This window comes from Oncorhynchus kisutch, linkage group LG14 (genome assembly GCF_002021735.2).
Source record: "Oncorhynchus kisutch isolate 150728-3 linkage group LG14, Okis_V2, whole genome shotgun sequence".
Taxonomy (NCBI): Eukaryota; Metazoa; Chordata; class Actinopteri; order Salmoniformes; family Salmonidae; genus Oncorhynchus; species Oncorhynchus kisutch.
In genome coordinates, this window is record NC_034187.2 from 40188287 (window position 1) to 40210643 (window position 22357).

Consider the following 22357-nt stretch of genomic DNA (forward strand, 5'->3'; position numbering starts at 1 on the left):
TGTCTCAGTGATTTTATTTGGCTTCTCCCAGTGCTGAGTAAGTTTGACAGAGAGAGCACATTACTGGGATGGTGTTACCAAGGGTCTCCAGGTGAGCCGGGCACTCTGTGCGTGCACTCTGTATATGTGCGAGTTTGCCATTCCTTGCTGACCTATGGGTACAGGGAAGGAAACGCGGCGCCAGCTTTAGTGCAACACTGACCTGGCCCACCAGGAAACCAGCTCACAAAGGGTTCAGAGGTAAGGAACGGCCTTGGAATCCGGAACCTTCCCCACCACATTTTCTCTGCGTTTCCTCTTTCAACTGAGCAGCTGGACGCAGACTCATTGCCATACACACAGTATGGGAGCGTACGTACGCGCACACACCACACACACAAGAGTGTCACCTTTTTTTTTTGTTTTTTTTTTTGAAAGAAACAGTCAGTCAAAGGCAGACTTTCTCTCAAACTGCGACTGTCAAATAGAGACATTCGGTCAGAGTTTGAATGAAACAGTATGTCAAAAAAGACCAGTCAAGGTTAGATAGAGACGGTCCTGAGATGTGTTTACAGACGGACAGACAGGCACGCACACACACACACACACACACACACACACACAAATACATGATAATATAAAGACTGAACTGTAGATACTGTAAGCTTGTGTGTAAACATGGCCTTGACAAAGATATTCAAAACACACATACCGTAAACTTACTTTCTATGGATCCTCTTGTGTTGGGTGCTAAGCAGCTGGTAAATGCAGCCCGTCGGTCACCAGATGGTTTCACTATGGAGCTCCATCCACATGCCCTACAACCAGAGGAAGAACACAGAGGACAAACATTACTATGAGTTTCTCATGATTCTACCATAGTAATGATTCATAGCTTCATTTCACCATTGTTGTGTTTGGTATTGACACTTAAGGTCAGTCAACTGACAATGTCTTCAGTGTAAAATGAACCATTGATATTGAGGCATATTGGCTACGAGGTGGTCTGAGAAGTCGGTCAGATATGTGTCACATTTCGTTGCGCCTCAATTGTCTCATGCATGACCAGACAACTTGTTTTTGGCTGGCCCAACAGTGCTCCATTCATTCCATTCTGGCCCTATGTCTAGAGCTGGGAATCGCCAGGGACCTCACAATACAATATTATCATGATACTTAGGTGCCGATACGATATATATTGCGATTCTCACGATTCTATATGTATTGTGATTCAATACGGTCATGTTATTGCAATTTGATGTTCCAAACATATTGCTCACCATATGGTCTGCTGCAGAGGGACAAGAGAGAGCCATGAGAAAATTTGTTTTGATCAGACAATGAAAGAAAGAAAAGTGCTGAAAACAAAATTGGCTCCCTATTTAAAAAAGGAGAACAAGCTATGAAGGAAAAACACTGGTTTTGGTGCAGGTACAGTCAACTAGCGCAAAAAATAATGTTGTGATATTGTCTAAACGATATCAAAATCGATACTGGAGTCAAATATTGCTATAATATTGTCAAAAAATTATATATTGCGATACGCAACTCTATACATTTTTTCCTCCATCACTACACACAACGTTGCCTCAATGTTCGACTCAACATGGAATTTCTACTCAAAAGTGTGGGTTATGCCAAGACAGTGATAACGAGGACCTCAGAGAAGTATACTGTAGTGTTGATATTGTCATGGCTGAAGTACATCATCTTTTTACCTAAATGTAACCACCAATTGACTCTCCTGTTACTACAACGTCAATGTTTCGGATCCCAGTCCGTTGGCAGGTCCTTACAGATATTTCAGACACGACAAAAGACCTCAAACATTGACCAGGGACAAACCATCCATTTCACAACCAAATAAAGAAGTAAACAGGCTCGCACGACATGACGACTCACCATTATTTTCAAGCCCCAAACACTCTGAAGTGGCCCTTTCCTCGCTCTGTGTGGTTTCCCTTAAATCATTGAAAACCAAATGGTAAACTGAACATCAGCCACATCCTTCTCGTTGGCGGCCTTGGCCCTCATCCTTTACATGCAAAAACATGCATCCCCCCCCATCTACGTCAGCTGAATAGTAGGGAGTATTATTACGCCAACTGCCTAACAATTTAAACTACGACCACTAGCAGAAAGACAGCTTGAGAAAGTACATCAAGTTACTTCTGAAATTGTACCTTTCCATGATTACGCCAATGACATGCCTTAAAGCACAAGTAAAATACAGAGAAAGGCTGTACTAAGGGGACGAGAGCAGGGGAGAAAGAAAGTGTGTTGGGGGAGAGATCATGTAGCATTTCCTTAACTCAACATTTCATGGCCTTAAAATACACGCAGGGTTATTTTGCGCTGGGGCTAGTTTGCACGGGAGCCCATTTCCTGCGAGTGATTAGGGAGGGGGGGGGGGGGGGGGGTTGTGGCACACTCAAAGTTCTCGGGTTGTTTTGTCTGCGAGCGAAGTAAAGGAATGCCCAAATTAAACATGCTGAATAGGACGCCCTAAGGAGGTACGAAGGCGGGAGGGTGGAGTACAACATGAAAAAAAAAATAGAACACCAAATAGATGTCATTTGCAGGCGATTTACAAACCGCAAGTGCATGCCTCCTGCTCGTATATTTGCATTCCATCAGATAGGGAAGTTGGACAGCAATGTTGTACCATATTGATAAAGCTGTCATGTGCCCCGAAGGCAAGCAGCCTGCGAGCTCCTTCATTTCACTCAAAAGCTGAAGAGCTTGTTGTAATGCGCTATTATAATATCCCAAGATGAAAAGTAACCCTCAAGTCTTCTTCTCTTTCAAAAGGCTCAGCTTTTGTTTCCGTACTATACGCCCAAACATAGGGAAGAGAGTGAATCTCAACAAATGAAAGTACAGTACTTTCAATTCACATCGTGATCACCAACAGCAGTAATACTAGCCTACTGCTATTGCTGCTCCAATTCATTTCAAAATGCATACAGTACATTCCCCAGGCCAATGCACTCAACAGGGTGACTAACTTGGGTAAAAAAGGTATTTCTTGGACTTTACCAACAATTCAGAATTGATTGGTATTGCTTTCTTATAAAGGAATGCTGCCCATTCAGGGATTTTGTATTTGGCATGTCTGGGGGACCAGATGTCTCTTAGACCTCCAGCTCGGAGGGAGAGCAGATAAAACAGTACTTTAACTGCATTCTTTCATGGCCGAGAGCTGGGGCCCACCTATCCACACCCATCCTCAGACCAGCATGAGGGGAGGAGAGGGAAATGAAGGGAGAGGAAAAGTGGAGGAGGGAGCGAGAGACAGAGAAAGGGAAAAAAATCAAGAAAAAAGGGGAGGATGTGAAAAGGGGATAGTTACAAAAAAGTTGGTCGGTCCAAGTGGGTGGGTGAACAGTCACTGTGCCCTTGTTTGACCAGGGAGGGGAAAAACATGCCTCTGCGTGCCAGATGTGAGTTATCAAAGTAATCAATGGCACCAACACAGTCAAATTAAAAGATGTCTGTCACTGAGGGAAAGAACGAGGATGCTGAGTATAGCAGCATGCCACAGTGGGAAAATGAGAATGAGCAAACTGTGGCTCAATTAAGTAACTGAATACAACGTGTAGAACCATGACAGGGCATTGTTCAGTTCACAGCAAAGGGGAGGAGGGCCAGCTTGACAAATAAATCCAGAACCACACACACACACACAAAAAAGACCAGAATGTTGGATCATAAAAAAGCCTGGTATTCCAGAACACAAATGAGCTAGTCAGGTCTGGGAGTGTTAAGGATTCCTGTGGGGCAGGAGCTAGCTACCGTGGTAGCCAGGCCTTCCTGTATCCTTATTACTCAGGACAAAGGCAGGCCCGTGTCACAGAGGCGGGGAGGGAGAGGCAGGAATGCCAGACGACGAAGTGCCTGACATATCCTAATATGGGTGTATGCAGGTGCAATTAAACAATCATAATGACACACTGTGTAAATCACCTTGTGACATGACGAAAGTTGGCTACTGTACAGGGAAAGTGGAGATGGTGAGCAATTTCATGAAACCTATTAGAAAGATGGTGGAGAAAACACTCAAATGCTCTCACAACTCTTTGGGATTCTCTATTTCTTTTCTTTGCAGGACAAGGCTTCAATCTGTGTATGGGAAACCAACCCTACAACAGAGATTTCACACTTAACTCTGTCAAGTAGGACGTTTTAAGCGTAATATGGAACTTAAACAGCAAATGTGACGTGATGCGAGTGAGCTACCAATGGGCATGGGGGAAAAAAGAAGGGGATGAAGGAGTGGTATATGAGAGGAAGCATGAGGGCCCTCCAGATGGCGGGAGAGTGATGCCTCACACATGGACCATGTGTTGCCTCAGCAGACCCCTTCGCCAGAACGGGCCAAAGTCAACACAGCACTCCAACCAGAGAAGTTGGAGAGAACGGATCAAACAGTGATGACGGCCCTATTTCTGTCCCCCAACGCCTGGATACAGCAAGACCCTGCGACTTGAAAACAAGCCAGCAGCTTCGAAATATTCATTTAAAACAGAGCTAAAAAAAAAGTGTGGTTCACCAACCATTCTATTTTTATGGCTATTTAGCTTGCGCTGCGAGACTGCTCGCATGAGGAGTTTCAAAAGCAATGGGCTGGCTGGAAAGAAAGAAACCCAACCCACTTGTTACACGCTGGCCATTTTCAACGCGCTGATGGAGTTCGAGATGAGTCGTCTCGAAAATAACACAGGGGGGGGGGGGGAAGCGACGTATGGGCACGCCATTGACGAAAGCTTCCACCCATACACGTTAGCGCTTATGCGTCAGAAGTAAATAGGAGTACCCTCGGAGTTGAGGGGGGGGGGAGTTAAAGGGGGTTGGGTAGCCCTAGCGTCTGAAAATTCCTTACCCTGAGAACATGAATATTTTCTGATCACAAGAAATTATCTGGAGAAGGAATTTTATTTTGAAAGACGCCTGTTCGATCCCAGGTGGAAGAGAGACGGGTGCAGGGATTGTACATGTAGGCTCTACGTTACAGTGCTGGAGGGAGAATGACAGAAATAAAAGGTCCACATCCATTATCCCACAGGATTGCCGTACCACATCAACAAGAGTCATCCCTGGCCAGCCAGCAGCAAACATAATTGGCAAGGCTAGTTTTACACAGTTCACATTCAGACTAGAAGAAAGACGTGTCAGTCCGTTCAAAACAACCTGAAACGTCCCAACCCTTTAGAGCTAGTACAAGACCCTTAAAGAGCAACTCTGCCACTTTCCAACCTCATATTCATCATCTCCAGCACCAAACCAGTGGCTACATATGTTTTACCCAATGACATCAACAAAAGTTCAAATGTTTAACAGCTATTTTCAAACCCTACGAGATCTCAGTGAAGTGGGGAGCAAGAAAATACCCTCGCCAAAAAAAAAGTGTTAAACAAATCAAAATATATTTCAGATTCTTCAAAGTAAAGTAGCCCTCTTGGCATTCTCTCAACCAGCTTCACTTGGAATGCTTTTCCAACAGCATATGTGGAGTTCACACATGTGCTGAGCACTTGTTGGCTGCTTTTCCGTCACTCTGCGGTCCAACTCATCCCAAACCCTCTCAATTGGGTTGAGGTCGGGTGATTGTGGAGGCCAGGTCATCTGATGCAGCACTCCATCTCTCCTTCTTTGTCAAATAGCCCTTACACAGCCTGGAGGTGTGTTGGGTCATTGTCCTGTTGAAAAACAAATGATAGTGGGACTATGCACAAACCAGATGGGATGGTGTATCGCTGCAAAATGCTGTGGTAGCCATGCTGGTTACGTGTGCCTTACAATCTAAATAAATCAGACAGTGTCACCAGCAAAGCACCCCCACATCATCACACCACCTCCTCCATGTTACAGTGTGAGCCACACATGCGGAGATCATCTGTCACCTACTCTGCGTCTTACAAAGACACGGGTTGGAACCAAAAATCACACATTTGGACTCCAGACCAAAAGGACAAATTTCCACCAGTCTAATGGCCATTGCTTGTGTTTCTTGTCCCAAGCAAGTCTCTTCTTCTTCCACCTTTAGTGGTGGTTACTTTGCAGAAATTTGACCATGAAGGCCTGATTCAAGCAGTCTCCTCTGAACAGTTGATGTTGAGATGTGTTTGTTACTTGAACCCTGAAGCATTTATTTGTGCTGCAATTTCTGATGCTGGTAACGCTAATGAACGTATCCTCTGCAGCAGAGGTAACTCTGGGTCTTCCTTTCCTGCGGCGATCCTCATGAGAGCCAGGTTCATCATAGCGCTTGATGGTTTTTGCGACTGCACTTTTCCTCATTGATGACCTTCATGTCTTAAAGTAATGGACTGTCATTTATCCTTGCTTATTTGAGCTGCTTTTGCCATAATGTGGACTTGGTCTTTTACCAAATAGGGCTATCTTCTGTATACCACCCCTACCTTGTCACAACACAACTGATTGGCTTAAACGCAAGGAAAGAAACTGCACAAATTAACTTGTTAAGGCACACCCGTTAATTGAAATGCATTCCAGGTGACTACCTCATGAAGCTGGTTGAGAGAATCCCAAGAGTGTGCAAAGCTGTCATTAAGACAAAGGGTGGCTACTTTGAATAATCTCAAATATAAAATATATTTTGATTTGTTTAACACTTTTTGGATACTGCATGATTCCATGTGTTATTTCATAGTTTTGATGGTCTTCACTTATTCTACAATGTAGAAAATAGTCAAAAGAAAAACCCTAGAATGAGTAGGTGTGTCCAAACTTTTGACTGGTACTGTAGGTAGATATTGGTTTGGCGCTGGAGATAATGGATGAGGTAGAAAAGTGGCAGAGTTGCTCTTTCACCTTGCTAGCCTCCGAAGACATGGATACATGATCTGGAGTAGGAGTAATACAAATGACAAGAATAGGGAAAGCACCATATTTTCTTTGAAGGTACTTTCTCAGTGTTCTGTTACTTCTGCCCCCCCTCCCCCTCCAGGCAACCAGCACAAACCATGGCACTGCCTGCCTGCGAACCAACAGAGGCAGTGGATTTATGAAACCAGTTATGGGGGTGGATGTTGATACAGGTGTCTGTCATCCCTCTCCCACCCTCTCCCACCCTCTCTCCCCCCTTTCGTTCTCTCTATCTGCAGGGTCAGGCCAGAAGAGGGATTTCTGTCATTCAGCCAGACTAAGCCGGCTTCCAGAAGCGCTCCCTCGCTTTCTCCCTTTCACACGCATGTGTTACAGTGCGACTGACACACACACGGCCTGATAGGGATGTGTAAAACACGCAGGGTGGTTGCCATGGCAACGTGAGCCAACTGGTCATAAACACCCCCTCTTCCTGGATCCCAAGGCTGGACGGAGGCCACGGCTGTTATCTCAGGGGCCGAGTGACATCACTCAATGAGGACTCATTCACATGCAGTCCAGCAGCTCTCCCTCCTTTCCTGCTCCCCGTTCAGCTGATAACAGAGAGAACCTGAGGAAGAGTGGGTGTAAGACCAAGACGGTATGTTTACCTGGGGCTTTTGTTGGCTTACAGTGTCTTCAGAAAGTATTCACACCCCTTTACTTTTTACACATTTTGTTGTGTTACAGCCTGAATTTAAAATCAATTAAATTGAGATGTTGCGTTACGGACCCACACACAATACCCCATGTCAAATTGGAATTCATTTTGACTAATTAATTAACCATGAAAAGCTGAAATGTCTTTCGTCAATAAGTATTCAACACATTTGTTATGGCAATCCTAAAAAAGATCAGGAGTAAAAATGTTCTTAACAAGACACATATGTTGCATGGACTCCCTCTAACAATAGTGGTTAACATGATCTTTGAATGACTACCTTATCTCTGTACCCCACACATACAGATAATTGTAAGGTCCCTCAGTCGAACAATTAATTTCAAACACAGATTCAACCACAAAACCAGGGAGGTTTTCCAATGCCTTGCAAAGGGCACCTACTGGTAGATGGATAAAAATATATAAAACAGACATTGAATATCCTTTTGAGCATGGTGATGTTATTAATTACACTTTGGATGGTGTATCAATACACTCAGTCACTATAAAGATACAGGTGTCCTTCCTAACTCAGTTGCCAGAGAGGAAGGAAACAGTTCAGGGATTTCACCATGAGGCCAATGGTGACTTTAAAACAGTTAGAGTTTAATGGCTGTGATAGGAGAAAACTGCAGATGGATCAACAAATCAAATTTTATTAGTGACATGCGCCGAATACAACAGGTGTAGGTAGACCTTACAGTGAAAAGCTTACTTTACAAGCCCCAAACCAACATTGCAGTTTAAAAAAAATCAGAATAAGAACAGTGTAGTTACTCCACAATACTAACCTAAATGACAGAGTGAAAAGAAGGAAGCCTGTTCAGAATAAAAATATTCCAGAACATGCATCCTGTTTGCAATAAGGCACTAAAGTAAAACTGCACAAAATTTGGCTAAGAAATTAACATTTTATCCTCAATACTAAGCGTTATGTTTGGCGCAAATCCAAACACATCACTGAATACTACTTCATATTTTCAAGTATGGTGGTGCATGCATCATATGATTGTCATCGGCAAGGACTAGGAAGTTTTTTTCAGAATAAAAATAAATGGATTATCACAGTCGAAATCCTGGTTCAGTCTGCTTTCCAACAGACACTGGGAGACAAATTCACCTTTCAGCAGGACAATAACCTAAAACACAAGGCCAAATATACACCGGAGTTGCTTACCAAGACAACATTGAATGTTCCTGAGTGGACTAGTTACAGTTGACTTAAATCTACTTGAAAATCTATGGCAAGACTTAAATGGCAATGATCGACAACAAACTTGACTGCGCTTGAACATTTTTTTAAATAATAATTTAGTACAATCCAGGTGTGCAAAGCGCTTAGAAACTTACCCAGAAAGACTCACAGCTGTAATCAATGCCAAAGGAGATAACATGTATTAACTCAGGGGGCTAATTTTCATAAATGTTTTACAAATGTAAAAATGTTTCCTCCACTTTGACAGAATATTTTGTGTAGATCGTTGACAAAAAAAAAATACAATTAATTTTAATCAAATCAAGGGGTGTGAATACTTTCTGAAGGCACTGTACGCCATATAAATAAATGACCAGATTCTATTTATATGGGCTTACTTGGCTATAGCAGGCAGAGCTCTCTCTGTGGCTAAATTATGAGGTGGGTTGGTTGATAGTTGCTCCAGGTTGTTAACCAGATGCCCTCTCACTCTCTCAAACACCAAATACACTAATCACAGCCCACTCTCTTCTTCTCTCCAATCCTCCCTCTTTCCCACTGGTGAAGACTAGAATGCAGCTGCCCAAAAAGTGAAAAACTAAACATAGCAGCAAGGCTTGGAACGAGTTAAGGAGGAACCGCCAAGAACGGAAAATTACACATTTTACCCATGTCTCTCCCTATACATCACCATCCATCCTCACCTCACATTTTGAAGCGCGAGTACAATCTCGAGGCACCTCTAGCAAAGTCAGTCAACCACACATTTGCTGTCAATGTCTTCTCAGAGTTCCTAAGAAAGCACAGCAGCAGCTAGCTAGCGCTGTAAGAGACCGAACTCCAACACGAGCCCCCAGATGAACTCCTGGCGAGGTTGGACCGACCTGCCCTCTGCCAACAGCAGGCACGGAGAACTAAAAACAGAGGACCATCTCGCCCGAAAAGGCAGCAGAAAGTAAGAGACCAAATATCGTTTTGGAACATTTGCCTAGCTCAAATACCATGGTGCGGGAGTTGAAAGAGACCAATTACAATACTCAAAATGGTATCGTGCTCCGTGTAGAGCTGAGTGATATGGACAAAAATCCATATCGCGATAAATTGCCTGAATTGATGCGATAACAAATAGAACGATAACTTTATAACGTTGTGCACCAGTTTTTAAAATGATTATCCTTTAAACTACTAATGGTTGAAGTCATCTATTGTCCTATTAACAGCCACCCATATCAGCAAACGTATATCATTTCAATCTTCACATTTCTCTAGTACAGGCTACTTATCGTAATGAACGTTATCAGCGAAAATGCCTTTGATAAGTGATCAGTATGGTCGGTGTCGATCATTTTCGGTTTATCGTCCCAGCTCTAGGTCAGAGTATAAACTGTAAAATTCTAGTGAGAGAGGCCCCAAATAATACAAATCTCTTTTCTAATTTTCCTTTCTGGTGGAGTAGCTTCAGCATGGAGCAGGATTGTGTGTGTGTGTGTCTGTGTCTGAGGCACACAGTCATGGAGCAGTGACTGTTTGATGAGGAACATTATCATAGTGACATCATGGGCTGGATAGAAGTAGTCTACCATCTTCAGAACTAAATAATGGCATTGTCTCATAAAATAGAAAAATAAATAATATTGTTTGTTCTAGGTATTATAAAGCTGTGATTGATAATAGCCTATTCAAATAATATTTTGAATGGAACTTGGAATTTGATCGGGAGAAAGCCATGCATAAAACGATGACGCATAGCCTTCATATAGCCTCTCGAATGGAGAGAGAAGGGAATATAGGCTAAGTTATGACATTTTTACAGCCAAACACAAGGTAGTTAAGGAGTGTCCGTTATAATAGGTTTAGACTACTGCCCAAAGCCCATGCATCCGACAGATAGAAACGATATCTGACTGGACATTGGTGGAATTCTCCATTCTTTCTGACCTACATTCCTCTATTGTGTTCTGTATCACATATTTATTGAAATAGACTATAGCAAATAGGACTAGGCAAATTACTTCGGAGTGTCACTTGTGTGCTGGGAGACGCCGTTCTTTATTGTGGGGCGCCAGCCAAGTTCAAATAGGCTGAACCGTCACATCACGATGTCATCCCCATCGATAGACGATGCCTGTCAATCATAGTCGATAAATGTCGCCCAACCTTACACACAATGTTAAGGACATTAATAACAAGTTTCTATCCATACATTCCTTTTAAGGATAAACGGTTCAGATTTCTCTTTTCAATAACTTGCAAAAATACTACTGGAACAAGCTGAAAAGGAGGGTGGACTCCACGTGTGAAAAACAGCCGAAAGGGACACGTCGGGAGCCGCAGATAATGGGTGGGAAATGTTTTGGTTTTTATTGCACTTTTAAAATGCACCAACACAGAAAAATCTCAAACATAAACAGGTCATCATGTAACTAAGCAGGAAACGTATTCTATTCTGGTGTCGCAGCAAGATCAACAAAATGTGTCTGTTTCAATGATAAAGAAATGGAGGATTGCTAAACAGGCCAAATTAAAGTTTACCCCCTTCTGAACATTCCTTACTTTCTAAATGCCTTCGCATGGTTTTACAGGTCGGTTCATTTAGGCTATGATGGAGGATAGCAGGCTTTGGAGGTCTATAAATATGAACTACTGGGGCAACGAAACGTGTTGTAAATCTGATGCGTGAGCCTCAATTTTTGGATAATCCATAACGATTTCAGATATAGGTGCCAAAAAAGATGCCTGAGAAACTGTGTTTTAATCACCTCTGTAGCCTCCTTGTAATGACCAAAAAGTAGTCCTTAAAAAAACTTACACTAAAAACAATAACAAACAAGTGAGGTGGAGGTAGAGACCAACAGAAAGATCAAGCAGCAGTAGGCCTACAGCTTGTGGATCATATGGGTAAATAATCCAGAAAGGTATGTTTTACAATCTCTGTTCTGACCAATTCCCCACATTCAAACACATCACACCTGTTATGCTAGCCGCTAACGCTCTGTCCGTCAAAAGCTTGTATCGATACAAACTTGGAAGCCATGGAGAGAATTTCCCAAGGGCACCTTCTTACGGGAAACGGAAAGGCTACAAAGTGCAGGGTGTGAAAATGAAGTATTTATTGGCTCAAGTGGTTTCTTACCTTCCCCCTCAGAGAGGTAGGTAGGTTTAGGTCAATTTAGCAAAAGCCAGCTAATGCTAACAGTTTAGTCAGACAGACAGCCTGTCATCTACAAAGGCAAGAAATTATTTACTATTACAATTGGGCACACTCAAATAGAGCCTTTTATTTGGGCCATGAGATTGCTCATAATTATAAGGAAGGACAACAGTTATCTGCCAAAGCTTAGTATTAACATACTAAGCTTGTCACAAGAGTAAGAAAGAGCCACATGTATACTAAGGCTGGGAATTGCTAGGGACCTCACAATACAATATCACTATACTTTAGGTGCTGATATGATATACATTGTGATTCTCACGATTCTATATGTATTGTGATTTGATACTGTGATTTTATTACGATCCGTTGTTCCAAATGTATTGCTCACAATAGGACAAGAGGGCCATGAGAAAACGAGTTTTGATCAGTCATGGAAATAAAAGCGCAGAAAACAAATCGTCTCCCTATTTAAAAAAGGAGAAGCAGCTATGAACAGAAAATACTAGAGTTTTGGTGCAGGTACAGCTAATTAGCTCAAAAGCAATTTTGTGATAGTAAAAACAATATGATATATAGTTAAAAATAATATCCAGAAATGTAACTATCGACCCCCCCCCCCATCATCACTAATGTGTACGAGGAACTTGACATGTAGTAGTTCTGATCCAGTTGAATTCCAGGAACAGGCACTTTAAAAAATATATATATCTTTTTTAATTCAACCTTAATTTAACTAGGCAAGTCAGTTATTAAGAACAAATTCTTATTTACAATGACGGCCTAGGAACAGTGGGTTAACTGCCCTGTTCAGGGGCAGAACAACATATTTGTACCTTGACAGCTCTGGGATTCAATCTAGCAACCTTTCGGTTACTGGCCCAATGCTCTAACTACCAGGCTACCTGCCACCCCACTTACATTGAGAAAAGAGTTCATTGATCAACTGGTCAGATCAACTTGTTGATTCATCATGATCCTTGTGGTCCCAGAGCTCTGACTATATTGACAGTAACTGAGAAAAGGCTGCTCGTTGCTCCTCAAAGAGTTCTTTCCCTCCCTACCCACAATCACCTGCTGCTTGGGTGAGCATCAATCCCCCATCAGTGGGTTGAATGAGATTTGCCAGATCCAATCGGAACGTCCAATAATGAGCAGCCCATGCATGCTTTAACACCAACCAGGCCAAAGTCACCGCAAAAAGGACATGCCAACACAAAGCCACTCACGACTCTCATGTTGGCCCCTTAGTCGTATTGTACCTTTTATCTTGCCACACACACACCTCGCCGCTTGTGGCATACTCAAACCAAAATGTTTCAGTTCCAAAGGGTTGGATGGTTAAATTAACTTACACCAAATGAAACTCAAGTCCCCCCTGGGCCTTACGTCACAGCCCTGTTAAACTTTAAACATGCTACAGCATGACAACAGTGACAGGCGACCTAGATTAAGCCACAACGCAAAGCTACACCACGAGAGGCAATCTATTGTGTCACTCACAGGAATATTGGGTCGTTCCATTTGATTTCAACAACAAACAACAAAAACATTCTATACATATTTGTCCATGGTAGAAGTGGTCAGAAAGTAACTTTTTCTGAATGCCAAAATATTTAGGAGATAGAAGTGCTCAAAGTTGACCCATTTTCATACCCCACCCTACCATGAGGCATCCATGTCTTCATCACTGGAAAATATACACTTCTGAGTTTGATGTCATTTAAAAGCTTACAAACAGGGTTGTCAACCTATTTTATTTAAAAAAATGTTAAGCTTTATGAAATAAGTAATTTTTAAACATTAAATGTCAATTATCCCCGCATATGTTGTAGCTTAGATCCTATATTAAATCATGAGGTGTGTTTTGTACCCGCCACCAGTTGAGACACAGCATGCTCTTAAATACAGGGTGGGTGTCATGTTTTGGCTGATAAATGTACTAAAATGGGAATACAATTTAAAATGTCAACTTTCAAAAAAGGTAGCACAAAGAAGGTTGGAGATCCACACATCGGAGAATGTTGACTTGGATGGGAAGATCAGAACTATACTGTCAACCTTCCATAGGAAACTTACTGAAATATAGAAAATATAAATTCCCCTTTTAAGTTGACATTTGACAGTGGGTGGACCGGCGGCCATCTTTGTGGTAGTAATTAGAAGTAAACATTACTATTCAATTTCCATGTACCAGTTATGTACCAGTAAAATTGCTGTGGTTCTAAGGGATATGTCCATTCTATCAATTATACACTATACAGTTGAAGTCGGAAGTTTTACATACACCTTAGCCAAATATATTTAAACTCAGTTTCACAATTTCTGACATTTAATCCTAATAAAAATTCCCTGTTTTAGGTCAGTTAGGATCACCACTTTATTTTAAGAATGTGAAATGTCAGAATATTAGTAGAGAGAATTATTTATTCCAGCTTTTATTTCTTTCATCACATTCTCAGTGGGTCAGAAGTTTGCATACACTCAATTAGTATTTGGTAGCATCAAACGTTTCGGGGAGCCTTCCACAAGCTTCCCACAATAATTTGGGTGAATTTTGTCCCATTCCTCCTGACAGAGCTGGTGTAACTGAGTCAGGTTTGTAGGCCTCCTTGCTCACACACGCTTTTTCAATTCAGCCCACAAATGTTCTATAGGATTGAGGTCAGGGTTTGTGATGGCCACTCCAATACCTTGACTTTGTTGTCCTTAAGCCGTTTTGCCACAACTTTGGAAGTATGCTTGGGGTCATTGTCCATTTGGAAGACCCATTTGCGACCAAGCTTTAACTTCCTTACTGATGTCTTGAGATGTTGCTTCAAAATATATTGTTCTGGGATTGATTTGCACTTTTCGTACGTTCATCTCTAGGAGACAGAATGTGTCTCCTTCCTGAGCGGTATGACGGCTGCGTGGTCCCATGGTGTTTATACTTGCATACTATTGTTTGTATAGATGAAAGTCCTACCTTCAGGCATTTGGAAACTGCTCCCAAGGATGAACCAGACTTGTGGAGGTCTAAAATGTTTTTCCTTGGTCTTGGCTGATTTCCCCATGATGCCAAGCAAAGAGGCACTGAGTTTGAAGGTAGACATTGAAATACAGCCACATCTCCATTAGACTCAAATGATGTCAATTAGCCTATCAGAAGCTTCTAGAACCATCATTTTCAGGAATTTCCAAACTGTTTAAAGGCACAGTCAACTTAGTCAATGTGAACTTCTGACCCACTGGATTTGTGATACTGTGAATTAAGTGAAATCATCTGTCTGGAAACAATTGTTGGAAAAATGACTTGTGTCATGCACAAAGTAGATGTCCTAACCAACTTGCCAAAACTATAGTTTGTTCACAAGAAATTTGTGGAGTGGTTGAAAAAGTTTTAATGACTCCAACCTAAGTGTATGTAAACTTTTGACTTCAACTGTATATACAAAAGTATGTGGACACCCCTTCAAATGAGTGGATTCAGTTATTTCAGCCACACCCGTTGCTGACAGGTATATAACATCGAGCACAGAGCCATGCAATCTCCAAAGAAAAACAATATGATGATTTTCATCAAACACCACAACAACATTTTCAGTCACATCCTTGTATGAAGGACAAGTCGATTGACAGGTAAATGTCAAGCCCTGCATGTTTTTGTTCGAAAGTCTCAAAGAACGTTACCTGCCCCGATACATAGTGCCAACTGTAAAGTTTCAACTATGACAGATAAAATGAGAGGAAAAAAAATCCAGAAAATCACATTGTAGGAGTTTTAATGAATTTATTGGCAAATTATGGTGGAAAATAAGTATTTGATCACCTACAAACAAGCAAGATTTCTGGCTCTCACAGACCTGTAACTTATTCTTTAAGAGGCTCCTCTGTCCTCCACTCGTTACCTGTATTAATGGCACCTGTTTGAACTTGTTATCAGTATAAAAGACACCTGTCCACAACCTCAAACAGTCACACTCCAAAATCCACTATGGCCAAGACCAAAGAGCTGTCATAGGACACCAGAAACAAAATTGTAGACCTGCACCAGGCTGGGAAGACTGAATCTGCAATAGGTAAGCAGCTTCATTTGAAGAAATCGACTGTGGGAGCAATTATTAGGAAATGGAAAACATACAAGACCACTGATAATCTCCCTCAATCTGGGGCTCCACGCAAGATCTCACCACGCGGGGTCAAAATGATCACAAGAACGGTGAGCAAAAATCCCAGGACCAGACCTAGTGAATGACCTGCAGAGAGTTAGGACCAAAGTAACAAAGCCTACCATCAGTAACACACTACGTGTCCCCCTGCTTAAGCTAGTACATGTCCAGGCCTGTCTGAAGTTTGGTAGAGAGCATTTGGATGATCCAGAAGAAGATTGGGAGAATGTCATATGGGTCAGATGAAACCAAAATATAACTTTTTGGTAAAAACTCAACTCGTCTTGTTTGGAGGACAAAGAATGCTGAGTTGCATCCAAAGAACACCATACCTAATGTGAAGCATGGGGGTGGAAACATAATGCTTTGGGGCTGTTTTTCTGCAAAGGGACCAAGACGACTGATCCGTGTAAAGGAACGAATGAATGGGGCCATGTATCGTGAGATTTTGAGTGAAAACCTCCTTCCATCAGCAAGGGCATTGAAGATGAAACGTGGCTGGGTCTTTCAGCATGACAATGACACACTGCCCGGGCAACGAAGGAGTGGCTTCGTAAGAAGCATTTCAAGGTCCTGGAGTGGCCTAGCCAGTCTCCAGATCTCAACCCCATAGAAAATCTTTGGAGGGAATTGAAAGTCCGTGTTGCCCAGCAACAGCCCCAAAACATCACTGCTCTAGAGGAGATCTGCATGGAGGAATGGGCCAAAATACCAGCAACAGTGTGTGAAAACCTTGTGAAGACTTACAGAAAACGTTTGACCTCTGTCATTGCCAACAAAGGGTATATAACAAAGTATTGAGATAAACTTTTGTTATTGACCAAATACTTATTTTCCACCATAATTTGCAAATAAATTCATTAAAAATCCTACAATGTGATTTTTCTGGAATTGTTTTTCTCATTTGGTCTGTCATAGTTGAAGTGTACCTATGATGAAAATTACAGGCCTCTCTCATCCTTTTTAAGTGGGAGAACTTGCACAATTGGTGGCTGACTAAATACTTTTTTGCCCCACTGTATATGCTTCCAACTTTCTGGCAACAGTTTGGGGAAGGTCCTTTCCTGTTTCAGCATGACAATGCCCCCATGCACAAAGAGAGGTCTATACCGAAATGGTGTCGTGATCATTGTGGAAGAACTTGACTGCCCTGCACAGAACCCTGACCTCAACCCCATTGAACACCTTTGGGATGAATTGGAACGCTGACTGCGAGCTAAACCTAATCGCGCAACATCACTGCCCGATCCAACATCTAGTGGATACCCTTCACAGAAGAGTGGGGGCTATTAAAGTAGCAAAGGGGGGACCAACTCCATATTAATGCCCATGGTTTTGGAATAAGATGATCGACGAGCAGGTGTCCACATACTTTAGGTAATGTATTGTATTTCTATGACTCCTGTTTGTAAGCTTTTAAATTATATCAAACTCAACCGTTTATAAATCGCTGGAAATAAGACATGGATGTCTGATGATTGGGGGTGGAATGCAAAATGGGACAACTTTGAGCACCTCTATCTCTTAAATGGTTTTTGCATTCAAGTCCACAAAGTTGCTTTTTGACCAATTCTACCATGGGCAAATATGTATGGTTAGTTTTGTTGAAATCTAAAAAGGGGTTCGATCCAAAAGTGATTGAAATTAAATGGAACGGCCCTATTCTCATATCATAATGAATAAAGGGGTCTGGGAGGAAAGGAGATAAATACCTGATTAGTCTTTTGCATGACTCTATGGACACAGGCTTGGGTTTCAGTGTCCAGAGGCTAGTTCACTGTGTTGTAGTGGAAATGGAAAGTAACATTAAAATGATATCTGGTTTGTTTGGTAACAACGACGTATAGCAACTTTTTTTAAACTATTCTGAATAAGTCTTCCCAGTGCCAAAGTCACCCTGGCCTATACAGGAATATACTGTAGATTAGTACAGGGTAAATATAACGTAGTTCTGCCCGGGGTGACATCTTTGGAGTGACAACGGATCTGCCCCAGTAGGTCAAAGGGCATTCTTTAATGAGTGAGTGAACAGCGGTGTGAACTGGGAACGCTTTACTGACACTCTCAATCTCTAGGATCTGAAGACCGATCAGTGGCGCTGCAAGAAAGTACAGACAAGTGGTTTGAACTCCAGCTGAAATCACAGAGACAAGCCCTGTCACCCATCCGCCACTGATAAAAGTGCGGCTGGCAGGAAAAGGGTTAAGGGCCACTAACACTTCCCAGGGTCCTGAACATAGAGGCACCATTGGGGGAAAAACACCAATAAACAGACCCAAAAGGCAAAGCCCAACAGGCGAAGCCAGTGTTAGCAGACTCCATAGAGGCATTTATAACCCTCCTTAACACACACACACACACACGGAATGTCAAAAGCATAAATCCATTCCCCTTGCCGGCGCTAAGTCAGCAGTGTCCAGCTGGCCTGTGTAGCGTCAACACGAGCCCGTCCCGGATACTCAGGCCTTTATTACATTATCACAATACATGTGGGCTGTGTGCTTCATTAAACTCAATATGACTAATCTGTGCTATTTCAGGGAGAACCATTAAAAAAAACATCCTCTGTATCGTTGACTATGCCATCCCAGGGAGGGGTAGCATTCTAGGAGTGAAAGCACTTCACTAAAATACAATTTTAGACTTATACAATTAAGGGCAGTTCAATAATACCCCAACTCCAGAGCACTTTCTCCTTAATGTGCCAAGTGGTCTGAAAAGCCCAAAAGGCAGAAAACCACCATTTTCAATTTAATCCCCACACTAGTCATTGAGCCACTCCGTAATCCTCAGGCCCGCCTAGTAAGTCTGATAATTACACTTATTGGACACCCATAATGATTAGCCTTTGGTTTCAGTCAAAGGCAGCAGATGCCATTTCATTGCATGCTTCCCTCAAGTGGAAAACGAATCATGTGTAAGCCCAGCTCGTAAAAAGAGAGGGAAATTATTACTTTGCATGGGCGACACACTTGGCCACTGAACAAACTCTGCCCCGTCGCTTGCTTTCACTCTATAGCATAAAAAGTCAATTCTACATAGTAAACTCTAAGGATTCAAATTCTCAGCAATAGTCTTTACACTACGTTATGTACACTAAGGAAAAGTCAACTGAAAGAGTGACACAACGCCAAAGGAAAAACACCAGAGACCTACCAAGTGACCAGTCAAAAGGTGAAAGTAAAGTTTGCTACAGTAGACTGGCACAAAGAGTCCAAATGGGAGGTGGAACAGGACAACACTAGTTTTAGTACTCTACTTGGCCAACATGTTCACTTGGCCAATGTTCACACAGGCAGGATATGAAGGGATTGCAATTCAAGTGTAGAGGTTGCTTTGTTTTGGCATTGTAACCTCAACGGTTTAGCATGAAGACACAAAATGTCCTTTTCCTTGGCTGTAAGGTCTACCAGGTAGGAAGTGGTTTGTATCTACAACATTAATGCCTGTGTACTTCTGAATTCCTACTTACGCCAAAAGGGATAGGTCATTGCCCCATATGCACATACAGGGAACCTCCAATGCATGCAGCTGTGCCTATCTCCCAGTCCAAGTTGATTGTACTTGTGTTCCCAACATCAGAAGGGGTGAAAGCAGTAGCAGAGTTGGTAACTGGCTCTGGGACTTACTGGAAAGCGATCAGTGAATTGCCTTCATGTCTGAAACAGGTCAAGGCAGGTCCCCTCTATTTTTCTCCCTCGCTCTCTTTTTTACAGGCCCCACCTTCCAGATTACCATTCCACTCCTGCTACTTGTACTGCAGCTGGGGGAGCATTGCTGTTCAGACTCAGCGTTGCACCTCATTCCTTTGACACTCATTATATGTAGCCTACAGTGCATTCGGAAAGTATTCAGACCCCTTCCCTTTTCCCACATTTTGTAACGTCACAGCCCCATTCTAAAATTAATTAAATATTTAGTATTTTCCTCAATCTACACAATATACCCCATTGTGACAAAACTAAAAACAGGTTGACATTTTTGCAAATGTATAAAAACAAATAAAACAGAAGGGAAAACGAGGGAAAGATGAACGGAGCAAAGTATAGAGATCCTTGATAAAAACCTGCTCCAGAGCCCTCAGGACCTCAGATTGGGGAAAGGTGCACCTTCCAATACGACAACAACCCTAAGCACACAGCAAAGACAACGCTGGAGTGGCTTCGGGACAAGTCTCTGAATGTCCTTGAGTGTCCCAGCCAGAGCCCAGACTGGAACCCGATCGAACATCTCTGGAGAGACCTGAAAATAGCAGTGAAGCAACACTCCCCATCCAACCTGACAGAGCTTGAGAGGATCTGCAGATAAGAATGGTAGAAACACATATACAGGTGTGACAAGCTTGTAGCATCATACCCAAGAAGACTCGAGGCTGTAATTCCTGCTAAAATGTGCTTCAAAGTACAAAAATGTCAGTATTTCGGGTTTTGTTGTTAACATTTCTAAAAACCTGTTTTTGCTTTGTTATTATGGGGTATTGTGTGTAGATTGATGAGGGGAAATAACAATTTTAAATCAATTTTTGAACAAGGCTGAAACTTAAAATGTGGAAAAAATAAAAGGGGTCTGAATACTTTTAACCATCTCTGCAGCATGATTGGTGGAGTGCTGTAGAGATGGTTGTCCTTTTGGAAGGTTCTCCCATCTCCACAGAGGAACTCTGGAGCTGATTCAGAGCGACCACTGGGTTCTTGGTTACCTCCCTGAACAATGCCCTTCTCCCCAGATTGCTTGGTTTGGCCAGGCAGCCAGCTCTTGGGAGAGTCTTGGTGGTTTCAAACTTCTTCCATTTAAAAATGATGGAGGCCACTGTGTTCTCGGGAACCGTTAATGCTACAGATTTATTTTGGTGGACTCCAATCCAGTTGTAGAAATATCAAGGATGATCAATGGAAACAGGATGCGCCCGAGCTCAATTACGAGTCTCATTGCAAAGGGTCTGAACACTTACGTAAACAAGGGATCTGTTTAATACATTTGCAAGATTTTTTTAAACCTGTTTTTGCTTTGTCATTATGGGGTAGTGTGTGTAGATTGAGGAAAAATGTATTTAATCAATTGTATAATAAGGCTTTAACGTAACAAAAATGTGGAAAAAGTCAAGGGGTCTGAATACTTTCCAATTGCACTGTACATACAGTTGAAGTCAGACGTTTACATACACCTTAGCCAAATACATTTAAACTCCGTTTTTCACAATTCCTGACATCAAAGTAAAAATCCAGTTAGGATCACCACTTTATTTTAAGAATGTGAAATGTCAGAAAAATAGTAGAGAGAATGATTTCTTTCAGCTTTTATTTCTTTCATCACATTCCCAGTGGGTCAGAAGTTTACATACACTCAATAAGTATTTGGTAGCATTGTCTTTAAATTGTTTAACTTGGGTCAAAGATTTCGGGTAGCCTTCCACAAGCTTCCCACAATAAGTTGGGTGAATTTTGTCCCATTCCTCCTGACAGAGCTGGTGTAACTGAATCAGGTTTGTAGGCCTCCTTGCTCACACACACTTTTTCAGTTCAGCCCACAAATGTTCTATAGGATTGAGGTCATCACTTTGTGATGGCCACTCCAATACTTTGACTTTGTTGTCCTTAAGCCATTTTGCCATAACTTTGGAAGTATGCTTGGGGTCATTGTCCATTCGGAAGACCCATATGCGACCAAGCTTTAGCTTCTTGAGATGTTGCTTCAATATAGCCACACAATTCCCCTCCTCATGATGCCATCTATTTTGTGAAGTGCACCAGTCCTTCCTGCAGCAAAGCACCCCCACAACATGATGCTGCCACCCACATGCTTCATGATTGGGATGGTGTTCTTCGGCTTACAAGCCTCCCCCTTTTTCCTCCAAACATAACGATGATAATTATGGACAAAAAGTTATATTTTTGTTTCATCAGACCAGAGGACATTTCTCCAAAAAGTATCATCTTTGTCCCCATGCGCAGTTGCAAACCATAGTCTGGCCTTTCAGGTTATGTTGATATAGGACTTGTTTTACTGTGGATATAGATACTTTTGTACCTGTTTCTTCCAGCATCTTCACAAGGTCCTTTGCTGTTGTTTTGGGATTGATTTGCACTTTTCGCACCAAAGTACATTCATCTCTAGGAGACAGAACGCATCTCCTTCCTGAGTGGTATGCCAGCTGTGTGGTCCCATGGTGTTTATACTTGCGCACTATTGTTTGTACAGATGAACGTGGTACCTTCAGAAGCGTTTGGAAATTGCTCCCAAGGATGAACCAGACTTGGAGGTCCACAATTTTTTTCTGGGGTCTTAGCTGATTTCTTTTGATTTTCCCATAATGTCAAACAAAGAGGCACTGA

General features: G+C 42.2%; 1 protein-coding gene across 3 annotated transcripts in view; it reads right to left on the minus strand.

The window, feature by feature from the left end:
* LOC109903850 (leucine zipper protein 1-like) overlaps positions 1 to 22357 on the minus strand; it is an 81331-nt gene that overhangs the window by 52941 nt on the left and 6033 nt on the right. For 2 of the 3 annotated variants that reach the window (XR_004202792.1, XM_020500840.2), the window contains exon 2: positions 703 to 797. The gene's annotated coding sequence lies outside the window, so the exon portion shown is untranslated. Of the gene's footprint in view, positions 1 to 691; positions 798 to 22357 lie in introns of all 3 variants that reach the window. The other variant, XM_031788404.1, reaches the window with a different exon arrangement.